A 16,042-nucleotide genomic window follows, 5' to 3' on the forward strand; every position below is an offset into this window, starting at 1 on the left:
CAGGGTGCATTGGTGCACTACCGTGTTGATCCAAACAGTCATCGTCTCCAAAGTGTTTCTCTGCTGTACGCAGTACACAGTGCTGTGAAAATGTGTTCATATCCTTCCGCATTAAGCGTTTTCTTAAGCGCAATAAGGGAACCACACTCTAACCATGAAAAACACCCCCATTCTGTAACACCATCTCCTCCGCACTTCACCGTTGGCGCTACACGTGATGGCAGATAATGTTCTTGAGGCATTCGCCAAACCCAAACCCTTTCGTCGGATTGCCACAAGGCATAGCGTGATTCATCACATTAAATCACTCGTTTCCAGTCATCCATTGATTCGCCGCTCTTTACACGATCTCAGACGTCATTTAGTATTGGCAACAGAGGTACGTTCCACGCACAGAGCTGTCATTCAGTTTCTTTTGGCGGAAAACCAGACCGTCACAGATATTCGCAGGCACTTTCAGTATGTCTACGGAGACCTGGCAGAGAGCAAAAGCACGGTGGGCGAGGCGTTTGTCATCACTGCACAAGGTCACGCAAACCTGTCGATGTCCCACGTTCCAGCCGGACGTGGAACGTGTGGACAGTCTCATTCGAGATGATCGACAGATCACAAACAAACACCTCGCTGCTCAACTGGGCGTCTCTGTTGGTAATGCTGGCACACTCTTCCAAAAGCTAGGGTAATCAAATGTGTGTGACCGCTAGGTTCCTCGCCACCTAACGGAAGACCATAAAGAGCAACGAAAGACCATCTCTGCGGAATTATTTGCGCATTGCGAGACTGATCGTGACAATATTTTGTCGACCATAGAGGCGATGAAACATGGATTATCACTTCAACCGAAAACAAAAGGACAATTCATGGAGTTGCGCCACAGCACTTATCCTCCGAAGAAAAAGTTTAAAGCCGCATCCTCAGGCGGTGAAGTCGTGGTGATTGTCTTCTGGGTTTCTGAAGGGGCTATTCTGTAAGATGTCCTCCCTAATAGTGCAACGATCAATTCTGAAGTATACAGTGTTAAGCTACGGCTGCAAAATACTGACACGAATTCTTTACAGACGAATGGAAAAACTCGTAGAAGACGACTTCGGGGAAGATCAGTTTGGATTCCGTAGAAATGTTGGAACACGTGAGGCAATACTGACCCTACGACTTATCTTAGAAAATAGATTAAGGAAAAGCAAACCTACGTTTCTAGCATTTGTATACTTAAAAAATGTTGATTGGAATACTCTCTTTCAAATTCTGAAGGTGGCAGGGGTAAAATACAGGGAGCGAAAGGTTATTTACAATTTGTACAGAAACGAGATGGCACTTATAAGAGTCGAGGGGCATGAAAGGGAAGCAGTGGTTGGGAAGGGAGTGAGACAGGGTTGTAGCCCATCCCCAATGTTTTTCAACCTGTATATTGAGCAAGCAGTAAAGGAAACGAAAGAAAAATTCGGAGTAGGAATTGAAATCTATGGAGAAGAAATAAAAACTTTGAGGTTCACCGATGACATTGTAATTCTGTCAGAGACAGCAAAGAACCTGGAAGAGCAGCTGAACGGAATGGACAGTGTCTTGAAAGGAGGATATAAGATGAACGTCAACAAAAGCAAAACGAGGATCATGGAATGTAGTCGAATTAAATCGGGTGATGCTGCGGGAATTATATTAGGAATTATATTAGGAGACGCTTAAAGTAGTAAATGAGTTTTGCTACTTGGGGAGCAAAATAACTGATGATGGTCGAAGTAGAGAAGATATAAAATGTAGACTGGCAATGGCAAGGAAAGCGTTTCTGAAGAAGAGAAACTTGTTAACATCGAATATAGATTTATGTGTCAGGAAGTCGTTTCTGAAAATATTTGTATGGAGTGTAGCCATGTATGGAAGTGAAGCGTGGACGACAAATAGTTTAGACAAGACGAGAAAAAAAGCTTTCGAAATGTGGTGCTGCAGAAGGATGCTGAAGATTAGATGGGTAGATCAAATAACTAATGAGGAATAGAGTTGGGGAGAAGAGAAATTTGTGGCACAACTTGACTAGAATAAGGGATCGGTTAGTAGGACATGTTCTGAGGCATCAAGGGATCACCAATTTAGTATTGGAGGGCAACATGGAGGGTAAAAATCGCAGAGGGAGACCAAGAGATGAATACACTAAACAGATTCAGAAGGATGTAGGTTGCAGTAGATACTGGGAGACGGTTCAAATGGCTCAAATGGCTCTGAGCACTATGCGACTTAACTTCTGAGGTCATCAGTCGCCTATAACTTAGAACTAATTAAACCCAACTAACCCAAGGACATCACACACATCGATGCCCGAGGCAGGATTCGAACCTGCGACCGTAGCGGTCGCTCGGTTCCAAACAGTAGCGCCTAGAACCGCGCGGCCACTCTGGCCGGCACTGGGAGATGGAGAAGCTTGCACAGGATAGAGTAGCATGGAGGGCTGCATCAAACCAGTCTCTGGACTGAAGACCACAACAACAGTGTTACCCTTAGGAAAGAGGAGAAACGACTTCAGAGTGTTCGTCGCCACAAAAAGGCCAACGAACTTCTGCTTCTCAATGACAACGGAAGGCCACACAGAAGTCTGCGCACCCGAGAGGCGCTCGTGAAAGCTCATCGGATTGCTCTCCCTCATCCACCCTACAGCTTCCGACTTCTTTCTGCTTGGCCCTGTGGAGTATGCAACCGGGCGGGAAGCAATACGCGAATAGCGGGAAGTTGATGCAGTAACACGTTGGCTCCGACGTCGGTCAGGTGAGCAATGGGGGCATTCAGGCACTCCCACCAAGGCGGCGTAACGTCATCGCATTGAATGGCAATTATGTTGAAAACTAGGTTTGGGTTGTTTTTGGGGAAGAGACCAAACAGCGAGGTCATCGGTCTTATCGGGTTAGGGAAGGACGGGGAAGGAAGTCGGCCGTGCCCTTTCAAAGCAGCCATCCCGGCATCTGCCGGGTGCGATTTAGGGAAATCACGGAAAACCTGAATCAGGGTGGCCGCACAAGGGATTGAACCGTCGTCCTCCCGAATGCGAGTCCAGTGTGCTAACCACTGCGCCACCTCGCTCGGCGGAAAACAGGGTTCTACATCTACATCTACATCCATACTTCGCAAGACACCTGACGGTTCTCCAATCTGTTCCAGTCTCGTATTGTTCGTGGAAAGAAAGATTGTCGGTATGCCTCTGTGTGGGCTCTAATCTCTCTGATTTTATCCTCATGGTCTCTTCGCGAGATATACGTAGGAGGGAGCAATATACTGCTTGACTCCTCGGTGAAGGTATATTCTCGAAACTTCAACTAAAACCCGTACCAAGCTACTGAGCGTCTTTCTTGCAGAGTCTTCCACTGGAGTTTATCTATCATCTCCGTAACGCTTTCGCGATTACTAAATGATCCTGTAACGAAGCGCACTGCTCTCTGTTGGATCCTCTCTATCTCTTCTATCAACCCTATTTGGTACGGATCCCACACTGGTGAGCAATATTCAAGCAGTGGGCGAACAAGTGTACTGTAACCTACTTCCTTTATTTTCGGATTGCATTTCCTTAGGATTCTTCCAATGAATCTCAGTGTGGCATCTGATTTACCGACGATCAACTTTATACGATCATTCCATTTTAAATCACTCCTAATGCGTACTCCCAGATAATTTGTGGAATTAACTGCTTCCAGTTGCTGACCTGCTATATTGTAGCTAAATGATAGGGATCTTTCTTTCTATGTATTCCCTACTCCCAGATAATTTGTGGAATTACTGCTTCCAGTTGCTGACCTGCTATATTGTAGCTAAATGATAGGGATCTTTCTTTCTATGTATTCGCAGCGCATTACACTTGTCTACAATGAGATTCAATTGCCATTCCCTGCCCCATGCGTCAATTCGTTGCAGATCCTCCTGCATTTCAGTCCAATTTTCCATTGTTGCAACCTCTCGATATACTACAGCGTCATCCGTAAAAAGCCTCAGTGAACTTCCGATGTTATCCACAAGGTCATTTATGTATATCTTGAATAGCAACGGTCCTACGACACTCCCCTGCGGCACACCTGAAATCACTCTTACTTCGGAAGACTTCTCTCCACTGAGAATGGCATGGTGCGTTCTGTTATCTAGGAACTCTTCAATTTAATCACACAATTGGTCTCATAGTCCATATGCTCTTACTTTGTTCATTAAACGACTGTGGGGAACTGTATCGAACGCCTTGCGGAAGTCAAGGAATACGGCACATACCTGGGAACCTGTGTCTATGGCCCTCTGAGTCTCGCGGACGAATAGCGCGATTGGGGAATAATACGGTGTACTGGAATCCTGAATAAAACCAACCTGCTTTCAGATAAAAACGTGCTGCATTCTTACTGAATGCCACTGCACGCTGACCATTAAAAGAAATAAAAACACAAAACTGCGGAATGGATAACTGAAATTTCTGTCATAATAAATAAGATCTGTTATTTGACTAAGACCCGAATAAGAAACAGAAATGATATAGATGGAAATTACAACAAAGAATAATCATGTGTGGAATTTTTTTCCGTTATTGTTCGTACTGATGTTTCGCAATGATAACTGCAAAATATGTTAAATGATAATTCCCTTGTGTTCGTGAGCAGAGAAGAGGAAATATAAAAGCTATAAACGTGGAAGCATTTTAAAAGCCATATTTATTCTGGCTGACTGGCTAATAGAGTTCCCCATAAACGTTAATTTCACAAATTGACGTTTCTTGAGAGCAATCAAACTGCGCTTGCGAGAATTTTCTTGATAATCTCGAGCAACATCATCTAACGTGTGAAGATTTCAGTACTTGTTACATACGCCGCAAACAAATCCTTATGTATGTAGTGACGATTAGGACTGCTATTTCTTTCATATGCACGTTCTTGCTTATCCCATCACTAATGCTACTTGAGTAATGGACTGACTTACCGTAAAAACCTGTATCGCTATTACAGCCAGTAATTACAAAGTGTATTTCAAGGCAGCAGCAATATTGGAATTAACTCTACGGCTGCAACAGCTCCCAGCGCTTCGCAGATTGTATTTTATCGCCGGCTGTAAAAACAGACACGTGGCATCTGAAAGAAGGCAATTACCTCATAAAAGCTATCTGCAATATTTCTAAAGCCAGTCTTTCACACGGAACTTACAGACGCCTTGTCGTCGCAGGTATATGTTGCCCACGTGTGTATCACAGACAGAAGACTAGACTAGGTACAGGACGTATGAAAGTTTCTAAACATCTCTTGTACTGGACAGTAGCGGACAGATGTATTTTAGATTGTTAAGGTACAACTGGAAGCAGACGCAAATAGGACTTGAGAGTATCGCGTTGAAGTCTTACTCTCAGTACCAGATACGGATAACTGTTACCATACGAAGCAATGAATTCATTCTGTAGAAATTTCAATAAACAATTCTGACCCTTTTAAAATATGAGGCAAAAAGTCTAATCCCTGAAAAAAAAATTGTTCTGTGGAATTCCGAGCTCCTCCTATAGCGCCTCGAATGACTCGAAACAGCCTACCTGCACTAATTCGACACCCCCTGCAGTAAGTGTAGACCAGATATGACTCAAATTCGAAGATACAGTATTGACAGCAATAGATAGATTCGTACCGCATAAGTTACTAAGAGACAGGACTGATTCACCATGGTACAGAAAACACGTCAGAACACTGATGCAGAAGCAACTTAAAAAGCATGCCAAATTCAGAAGAATGCAAAGTCCCCAAGACTGGCTACGTTTCATGGGAGCTCGAAATTTAGAGCAGACGTCAAGGCAAGATGCTTTTAATAGTTTCCACAATGGAACGTTGTCTCAAAATATAGTAGAAAACCCAAAGAGCTCCTGGTCATATGTAAAGTACACCAGTGGCAAAAAACCGTCAATACCGTCACTGTGCGATAGCGATGGAAACGTTACCAATGATGGTGCCACTAAAGTGGAGTTACTACATACAGTTTTCCGTAATTCCTTCACGAAAGAAGATGAAGTAAATACTCCAGAATTCGAAACCAGAACAGCTGTTAGCATGAGTGACATAAAAGTAGATATCTTAGGTGTTGCAAAGCAACTCACATCTCTTAAGAAAGGCAAGTATTCCGGTCCAGATGGTATACCAATCAGGTTCCTTTCAGAGTATGCAGACACAATAGCACCTTTCTTAGCAATCATATACAACCGCTCACTTGACGAAAGGTCTGTTCCTAAAGACTGGAAAGTAGCACAGGTGACACTAATATTCAAGAAAGGAAATAGGAGTAACCCATTGAATTACAGACCCATATCATTGACCTCAATGTGTAGTAGGATTTTGGAGCATATACTGTACTCTAAGTACTTAGAATCATTTCAAAACAATAATATGTTACTGGTATTGTAAAAAAAAAATCAAGTGTATAACTCATTTGCGATGTTCAACACGCATTTTAAAAATATTATGAAGTGTGCTACAATGATTTATTTACAATATGTGTGCTAAGGTGGAATTGAACTATAAAACCACACGGACCACAGCCGGGGGAGGTGGCCGAGCAATTCTAGGCGCTAAAGTCTGGAACCTCGCGACCGCTATGGTCGCAGGTTCGAATCCTGCCTCGGGCATGGATGTGTGTGATGTCCTTAGGTTAGTTAGGTTTAAGTAGTTCTAGGGGACTGATGACCTCAGAAGTTAAGACCCATAGTGCTCAGAGCCATTTGAACCATTTTTGAACGGACCACAACGAAACAGATTTCCGTCTACTGGAACGTATTGTGGAGCAGATGGCATGCTATTGGTCAAAATATCTAAGTAACAAAAGATATCAGCCATCTGAAGATAGGCGTGGTAGCCCGAAACTGGTTATGGCTCTAAAATAAAACATTTTTAAAAGTATTTGTGGCTGGTTGCGTTATAAACCAACTATCATTAACGGCTGCGGAGTTCACAAGATCGAACATGAACGAAATAACAATAACACGTTAGGTTGGCATCAGCAAGCGTCAGTGCGTGCACGAAAAAGACAATTATTTCGCTTCAACCCTTGATTTCTGTGTGCAGTATTGAGTTTTGATAGTTTATTTGTGATTTTATAGTATAAAGTTTTGTCTGTCGAGTAAGAACGAGTGGTAATAAAGTGCTCGCTGGCAGAAAAGGTACGAAAAAATCGTGTCGAAAGCGGCGTCGAAGGAATCATATGTCATCAAAGCGTCCAGAGAACAGATGTGAGGCTGAGAGCAGTCTCGTTATGCTAAAAATTAAAAGACAGTGATCAGGAATTTGATCTGAATTATGGATTGAACTGCAAGATTATAAATTTTCTTGCCTTTTTCTCTGTAATTTCTCAACACGTGAAATGTAAAATGTGCAATGCAGACATCATGTTGCAAGAACGAAATTAGGCTTTACAGTATTATTGCTTGTCCAAATTGCTCAGAAGATGTCAAACACTGCAGTAAGTTTACATGGAATACATAAAAAAAAATTAATCGTCGAATCGTCTCAACAGTGCGCCTGCTTGGAGTAGGGCTAAACGAAATCTTACACTTTTGTGCGTTTATGGCATCACCAAGACTCATATTTCAATAGTTCTGTGATAAACTAGTGGATACGATTTCGATTACGAAAGGCCAGTCGTGGGATAGCAGATCAATGGTAAGAGTTTTTTAAAAGTAGAATTATTTCATTTGTTCATATCTACAACACATTTCAAAAGATCGAATGCGTTTTGCTTGCAATGTGATTTTTCAAAACGGCGCGCAGCATAACTCCTACACTTTCAATCTTTTTATTTGAAAATTTGACACAACTTTCAAACAGCATTTCAGAGTGAACCACGTAGGGGATTTCGATTTGTTAATTTAAAAAAATGTTAAGAAATGAGTGTTCCTTTTTGGTGAAAATTGAACGACTTTATGCAAACACTCTCCAATTACACAAAAATCAATATTTCTAGCATCCACTACTTGGTTCACTAGCCACACTCATGTAGATTATATAGATTTTTTTCTTTTTTCGAGATTCAGATTGGCACCAGTTATAGTGCGTGTCGAAATAGCCTGAAATTCAGCACGCTTCGGGAGAATTGCTGCAATGTCGGCGCATATTTTCCGACAAAATTTTCTTATAATATATTTAAATATATGCCCAATAAATAACCCAGGTATTATTGCTCTATCGTCTTTCTTTCCGCAAAAAAAAAAAAATTGCCGAGAAAACGCTTTTTTCGGCCGTTACAATGATATTACCCCTTAAGTGTACGAACTTCTCTAGAATGCTGAAAGCGTGTTCGTCACAATGAGGGCAGCATTGAGTCGTGTTTTTTGTCAGGTGCTATTCGTACATTCAGAGCGAACGGGAACGAATCATTATCATTTACAGAACGTATTGCTATCATCTTTCGAGGATGGACCCAGAACACTGTAAAAATAGACACTTTGTCCATTCTTCACCCCAAGTTGTTCCGTAACCTGCAATAGTACGTGCTTCCAGGCAAGCACTTGCCTTGGGTGAACTATAGGCTACATACGCACAACGCATGAAATCTACATTTACATACACTCCTGGAAATTGAAATAAGAACACCGTGAATTCATTGTCCCAGGAAGGGGAAACTTTATTGACACATTCCTGGGGTCAGATACATCACATGATCACACTGACAGAACCACAGGCACATAGACACAGGCAACAGAGCATGCACAATGTCGGCACTAGTACAGTGTATATCCACCTTTCGCAGCAATGCAGGCTGCTATTCTCCCATGGAGACGATCGTAGAGATGCTGGATGTAGTCCTGTGGAACGGCTTGCCATGCCATTTCCACCTGGCGCCTCAGTTGGACCAGCGTTCGTGCTGGACGTGCAGACCGCGTGAGACGACGCTTCATCCAGTCCCAAACATGCTCAATGGGGGACAGATCCGGAGATCTTGCTGGCCAGGGTAGTTGACTTACACCTTCTAGAGCACGTTGGGTGGCACGGGATACATGCGGACGTGCATTGTCCTGTTGGAACAGCAAGTTCCCTTGCCGGTCTAGGAATGGTAGAACGATGGGTTCGATGACGGTTTGGATGTACCGTGCACTATTCAGTGTCCCCTCGACGATCACTAGTGGTGTACGGCCAGTGTAGGAGATCGCTCCCCACACCATGATGCCGGGTGTTGGCCCTGTGTGCCTCGGTCGTATGCAGTCCTGATTGTGGCGCTCACCTGCACGGCGCCAAACACGCATACGACCATCATTGGCACCAAGGCAGAAGCGACTCTCATCGCTGAAGACGACACGTCTCCATTCATCCCTCCATTCACGCCTGTCGCGACACCACTGGAGGCGGGCTGCGCGATGTTGGGGCGTCAGCGGAAGACGGCCTAACGGTGTGCGGGACCGTAGCCCAGCTTCATGGAGACGGTTGCGAATGGTCCTCGCCGATACCCCAGGAGCAACAGTGTCCCTAATTTGCTGGGAAGTGGCGGTGCGGTCCCCTACGGCACTGCGTAGGATCCTACGGTCTTGGCGTGCATCCGTGCGTCGCTGCGGTCCGGTCCCAGGTCGACGGGCACGTGCACCTTCCGCCATCCACTGGCGACAACATAGATGTACTGTGGAGACCTCACGCCCCACGTGTTGAGCAATTCGGCGGTACGTCCACCCGGCCTCCCGCATGCCCACTATACGCCCTCGCTCAAAGTCCGTCAACTGCACATACGGTTCACGTCCACGCCGTCGCGGCATGCTACTAGTGTTAAAGACTGCGATGGAGCTCCGTATGCCACGGCAAACTGGCTGACACTGACGGCGGCGGTGCACAAATGCTGCGCAGCTAGCGCCATTCGACGGCCAACACCGCGGTTCCTGGTGTGTCTGCTGTGCCGTGCGTGTGATCATTGCTTGTACAGCCCTCTCGCAGTGTCCGGAGCAAGTATGATGGGTCTGACACACCGGTGTCAATGTGTTCTTTTTTCCATTTACAGGAGTGTATATAATCCACAAGCACGGTACGATGCATGGTGGATGGTACCACCTACCTCATTCCCTGTTGCACTCGCAAATAGAGCGAGGGAAAAATGACTATCTACAAACCACCATACGAATCCTAATTTCTCTCATCTTATCTTCCTCGTCATTATCCAGAGATTCCCATTTGAGTTCACGAAGCATCTCCGTAATATTTGAGTGTTGATCGAACCTACATGTAACAAATGTAGCAACATGCTTCTGAATTATTTCGACGTCTACCTTTAACCCGTCCTGGTGACGATCCCAAACACTTGAGCTGTACTCAAGAATGCGTCGCACTAGCGTTCTATATACCGTCTGATTTATAGACGAGCTACATTTTCCCAAAATGCTCCCAATAAAACGAAGTCGGGCATTCGTGTTCCAGACTACTAACATGATGCGCTCATTCCATTTCATATCGCTCTGCTATGTTACCCCTTGATATTTAATCGATGCCACTGTGTCAGGCAGCAAATTACTAATGCTGTATTCGACGTTACACGATTGTTTCTCCTTATTATCCGTATTAACTTACATTTTTCCGTATTTAGAGCAAGCTGCCATTCATCACAGCTACTAGAAATTCTCCCTAAGTAATCTTGTATCCCGTTATCGTCTCTCAAGTACGATACCTTCCCGTACACCACAGCATCATCAGCAAACAACCACAGATTGCTGTCCACCCTATCAGCCAGATCATTTATGTACACTACTGGCCATTAAAATTGCTACATCAAGAAGAAATTCGGATTATAAATTCGACAGATATATCATACCAGAACTGACATGTGGTTACATTTTCACGCAATTTGGGTGCATAGATCCTGAGAAATCAGTACCCAGAACAACCACCTCTGGCCTTAATAACGGCCTTGAATCGCCTGGGCATTGAGTCAAACAGAGCTTGGATGGCGTGTACAGGTACAGCTGCCCATGCAGCTTCAACACGATACTACAGTCCAAGAGTAGTGACTGGCGTATTGTGACGAGCCAGTTGCTCGGCCATCATTGACCAGACGTTTTCAATTGGAGAGAGATCTGGAGAATGTGCCGGCCAGGGCAGCAGTCGAAAATGTTCTGTATCCAGAAAGGCCCGTACAGGACCTGCAACATGCGGTCATGCATTATCCTGCTGAAATGTAGAGTTTTGCAGGGATCGAACGAAGGGTAGAGCCACGAGTCGTAACACATCTGAAATGTAACGTCCACTGTTGAAAGTGCCGTCAATGCGAACAAGAAGTGACCGAGACGCGTAACCAATGGCATCCCATACCATCACGCCGGGTGATACGCGAGTATGGCGATAACGAATACACGCTTCCAATGTGCGTTCACCGCGATGTCGCCAAACACGGGTGCGACCATCATGATGCTGTAAGCAGAACCTGCATTCATCCGAAAAAATGACGTTTTGCCATTCGTCGTTGAGTACACCATCGCAGGCGCTGCTGTCTGTGATGCAAGTCCAAGCTGCTGCAAACGTCGTCGAACCGTTCGTGCAGATGTTTGTTGTCTTGCAAACGTCCCCATCTGTTGACTCAGGGATCGAGACGTGGCTGCACGATCCGCTACAGCCATGCGGATAAGATGCCTGTCATCTCAACTGCTAGTGATACAAGGCCGTTGGGATCCAGCACGTCGTTCCGTATTACCCTCCTGAACCCACCGATTCCGTGTTCTGCTAACAGTCGTTGGATCTCGACTAACGCGAGCAGCAACGTTGCGATACGATAAACCGCAATCGCGATAGGCTACAATCAAACCTTTATCAAAGCCGGAAACGTGATGGTACGAGGCATCACAACAACGTTTCCCCAGGCAACGCCGGTCAACTGCTGTTGGTGTATGAGAAATCGGTTGGAAACTTTCCTCATGTCAGCACGTTGTAGGTGTCGCCACGAGCGCCACCCTTGTGTGAATGCTCTGAAAAGCTAATCATTTGCATATCACAGCATCTTCTTCCTGTCGGTTAAATTTCGCGTCTGTAGCACGTCATCTTCGTGGTGTAGCAATTTTAATGGCCAGTATTGTATATAGAAAACAATAGCGGCCGTATCACACTTCTCATGGGCCCTCCTGACGGAATACTTGTCTCTGATGAAAGCTCGAGGACAACATACTGGGTTCTATTATTTAAAAAGTTTTCGAGCCACTCACATATCTGAGAACCTAACCCGTATGCTCCGACCTTCGTCAACACTCTGCAGTGGAACACTGTGCCAAACGCTTTCCAGAAATCTAGTAATATGGAATCTGCATGTTGCCGTACATGCATGGTTTGTAAAATATCACGTGAGAAAAGGGCAAGCTGAGTTTCGCAAGAGCGTTTCTTTCTATCTAGCTGACATTTAGAAACGCGTACGGTGTCCAGCTTGTGCGATTTCCGTTTCCACAACCTGAACCAACAGGGGACGTCGAAATTTGCAATGCGATGCGTTGCGATATTTACATTTTATTTTTCGCATTTATTCAGTTACACGCCTGGGCTGGGAGCTCGTGGAAGTCACGGTGAATCTCGAGGACACACCACGACGACTTTCACCTCTGACAGCGCATGCGTTGCGCACGTGAAGTACGCGGACAACACGCTGCGGTGATTCTCCTTCCGCGTTCAAGCCGCGGGCGGCCCAAACACTCCCGAAACGATGTGCTCAGTTAACTTCTGAGCTATTTCCAACATCTGCATAGGGGGAAAAAAATGACAGGTTTACTGCTACGGGAAGTATTTAAAGCAACCAGCCAGTATTAATTATTCTGTTTGTTAATAAAGAGAGCTGTCATGCGTTTCGAGTCGACAGGTTCATCTTCGGCCGCTATTCACGTTTACCTTACGTCATTTACACACATTTACATAATCTTCTCTTTCTAGCTGTGGTGAACGTTTCTATCGGTGGTGGTGCACGGAGGTAAAGACCGACATTTTAAAAAGAATTGTTATTTTGTCCTTCATTTTTACAGCCTTAATGTCGAGCTAGAACTCTTACAAAACTGGTTATGTTGTTGTATCTCGACCTTATAACTGTAAAAAAAATGCCTTAAAGTAACCCTTATCCGAAAATGGGCCCGTTCCATATGTTGCCATTACCGTAAGAAAATATCACAACAGCTGGGAAGAAATTTGAACGGCCTTTTCGAGATGATGCCTGCAACGGCGCTGTTCGTGAATGAAAACAATAATTCACAGTGGCTAGTTGCTGTTTTTACTTTTTGTAAGAATATACCCGTATTCTCAGAGAGCCACGGCCTCATAAGGTTACTTTTTGAAAAAAAAAAAAAAGAATAATTACGTCTTACAATCCAGTAACAACTTCGTTTGCGAACAGGGTCCACAGTTACGTCTACATACATCTACATCTACATCCATACTCCGCAAACCACCTGACGGTGTGTGGCGGAGGATACCTTGAGTACCTCTATCGGTTCTCCCTTCTATTCCAGTCTCGTATTGTTCGTGGAAAGAGGGATAGTCGGTATGCCTCTGTGTGGGCTCTAATCTCTCTGATTTTATCCTCATGGTCTCTTCGCGAGGTATACGTAGGAGGGAGCAATATACTGCTTGACTCCTCGGTGAAGGTATGTTCTCGAAACTTCAACAAAAGCCCGTACCGAGGTACTGAGCGTCTCTCTTGCAGAGTCTTCCACTGGAGTTTATCTATCATCTCCGTAACGCTTTCGCGATTACTAAACGATCCTGTAACGAAGGCCGCTACTCTCTGTTGGATCTGGTACGGATCCCACACCGGTGAGCAGTATTCAAGCAGTGGGTGAACAAGTGTACTGTAACCTACTTCCTTTGTTTTCGGGCTGCATTTCCTTAGGATTCTTCCAATGAATCTCAGTCTGGCATCTGCTTTACCGACGATTAATTTTATATGGTCATTCCATTTTAATCTACTCCGCAAGCCGCAGCATGGTGCATGGAGCAGGAATCCTGCACCATTACCGGTAATTTCTTTTCCTATTCCACTCGCAAACAGAGTGAGGGAAAACCAATTACGTGTCTGCCTCCGTACAAGCGCTACCTCTCTAATCTTACCTTCGCGATCCTTGCGCGAAATGTACTTTGGCGGCAGTAGAATCGTTCTGCAGTCAGCCTCAAATGACGGTCCCCCAAATTTTCTGAATAGTGCTCCTCGAAAAGAACGTTGCCTTCCCTCCAATGATCCCCATTCGAGTTCCCGAAGCATCTCTGTAACACCTGCGTGTTGTTCGAACCTACCGAAAAAAATCTAGCAACCCACCACCGAACTGTTTCGATGTCTTTCGCTAATCCGACCTAGTGCGGATCCCAAACACTCGAACAGTACTCGACACTGGGTTGCACTAGTGTCCTATATGCAGTCTCCTTTACAGATGAACCACACTTTCCTAAAATTTTCTCAATAAATCGAAATCGTCCATTCGTCTTCCCTACTACAATCCTTACATGCTCATTCGATTTCCTATTGATTTGCAACGTTTTGCCTAGATACTGAATCAACGTGAATATGTGAAGCAGCACACTAGTAATGCAGTATTCGAACATAAAGAAAACCTTGTACGATTGGAAGCGAGGAAGAGAAAAATGAGCCAGAAACGGAGTAATGGAGCAAGAAAGCAAAAAAGAAAGGAAATTTAACCAAATCTTTGAGAATTTGTAGATATTTTATGGGAATTTCAGCGCATCATACAGAACAAAACCTTCACAGTTATGCGATGTAGAATCTGACGGGTCAAATCTATGAGGCGACTAAGGAAATGTAGTGTTGTCTTGTAACTACTGATGGATTCTGACAGTGGTAGCAGTTCACAAAGCTGTAACCCAACAGAAAATATAATCAGTAGACAGCCAGTCGACTGACGTTCTGCTGCGTTTAGATTGACGAGGGACTTAGTAAGGCAACTTGCATTGAGAGTAGAGTACGTCTCAGTCAACTTCCTCCCTTCCCACAAAAAAAACTGCAAACACACCAAAATTGTCGTCTCTATGGATTGCGCTGTCGACGGGACGTTAAACCCTGAAACCCTGACATTCTTTCTTCTTTCCTTTCACCAAAACTCTGTTTACTACTGAGTATGACAATAATATGGGATATCTCACATTTTCCAGCAAAGGTGATTTGCCGCTTTCGTCCTCCGATCAGTCGGTGATATGGCTAAACTGTTAATAGTTTCTGTGGGTACAAGGTCACGTTAGTGTTGCTATGGACAATAATGGTAGTAGTGGTACGGTATTCTGTCTTATGGCAGGTCTTGTCATGGGTTAAGCCTCTTCCACTTTTGTCTGTCCATAGCCAGTCTTTTCATTTCTGAATATTTGTCTTCTTTTATATTGTCCAACATTTCATAACTTCTTTTTCCTCTTCCCCTTTTTGCCTCCACCATTCCTTCTATTCCTTCCTTCAATGGGGAGACCGAGTAAGGAATGAAAAAGTATTAAGAAGAGTTGGAGAAGAAAGAAACATGCTGAAAGTTATCAGAAAGAGAAAACGGAACTGGAATGGACATTGTTTGAGGAGACAATAATGGAAAAGAAACAAAAGTAGGAGTTAAGTCTGTATCAGTATGAAGCCTGTTCGTAAACATAAGAACAGATAATTAGAACACATTGCTATACTGAGCATGTTGAGAGATTTGGGTACCCGCCTGGCAAAGTCTAGTACGGTGGTACGAGCCCGCCCGGCTAGCCGCGCGGTCTAGCGCTGCTCCCCGAGCAAGAAGGCGTGCCAGTCCGACACGAATCCGCCCGGCGGATTAGTGTCGAAGTCCGGTGTGCTGGCCATCCTGTGGATGGTTTTTATGGCGGTTTTCCATCTGCCTCGGCGAATGCGGGATGGTTCCCCTTATTCCGCCTCAGTTACACTATGTCAGCGACTGCCACGCAAACACTGTCTCCACATACGCGTACACAATAATTACTTTACCACGCAAACATTTGGGGTTACACTCGTCTGGTATGAGACGTTCCTGGGGAGAGGGGGGTCCACTGCGGGCCGAACCGGACAATAACTCTGGGTTCAGTTAGGGGCGGCGGTGGGGTGAGTGGACTGCTGTAGCCTGTATCACTGAGGGCTA

The 16,042-nt window shown here is 44.8% G+C and overlaps 1 protein-coding gene across 1 annotated transcript in view; it reads right to left on the reverse strand.

Annotated features, from left to right (window-relative positions):
* LOC126161498 (protein spaetzle 3) overlaps nt 1–16,042 on the reverse strand; it is a 222,742-nt gene that overhangs the window by 140,151 nt on the left and 66,549 nt on the right. The window lies entirely within an intron of this gene.

This window comes from Schistocerca cancellata, chromosome 2 (assembly GCF_023864275.1).
Source record: "Schistocerca cancellata isolate TAMUIC-IGC-003103 chromosome 2, iqSchCanc2.1, whole genome shotgun sequence".
Classification (NCBI taxonomy): domain Eukaryota; kingdom Metazoa; phylum Arthropoda; class Insecta; order Orthoptera; family Acrididae; genus Schistocerca; species Schistocerca cancellata.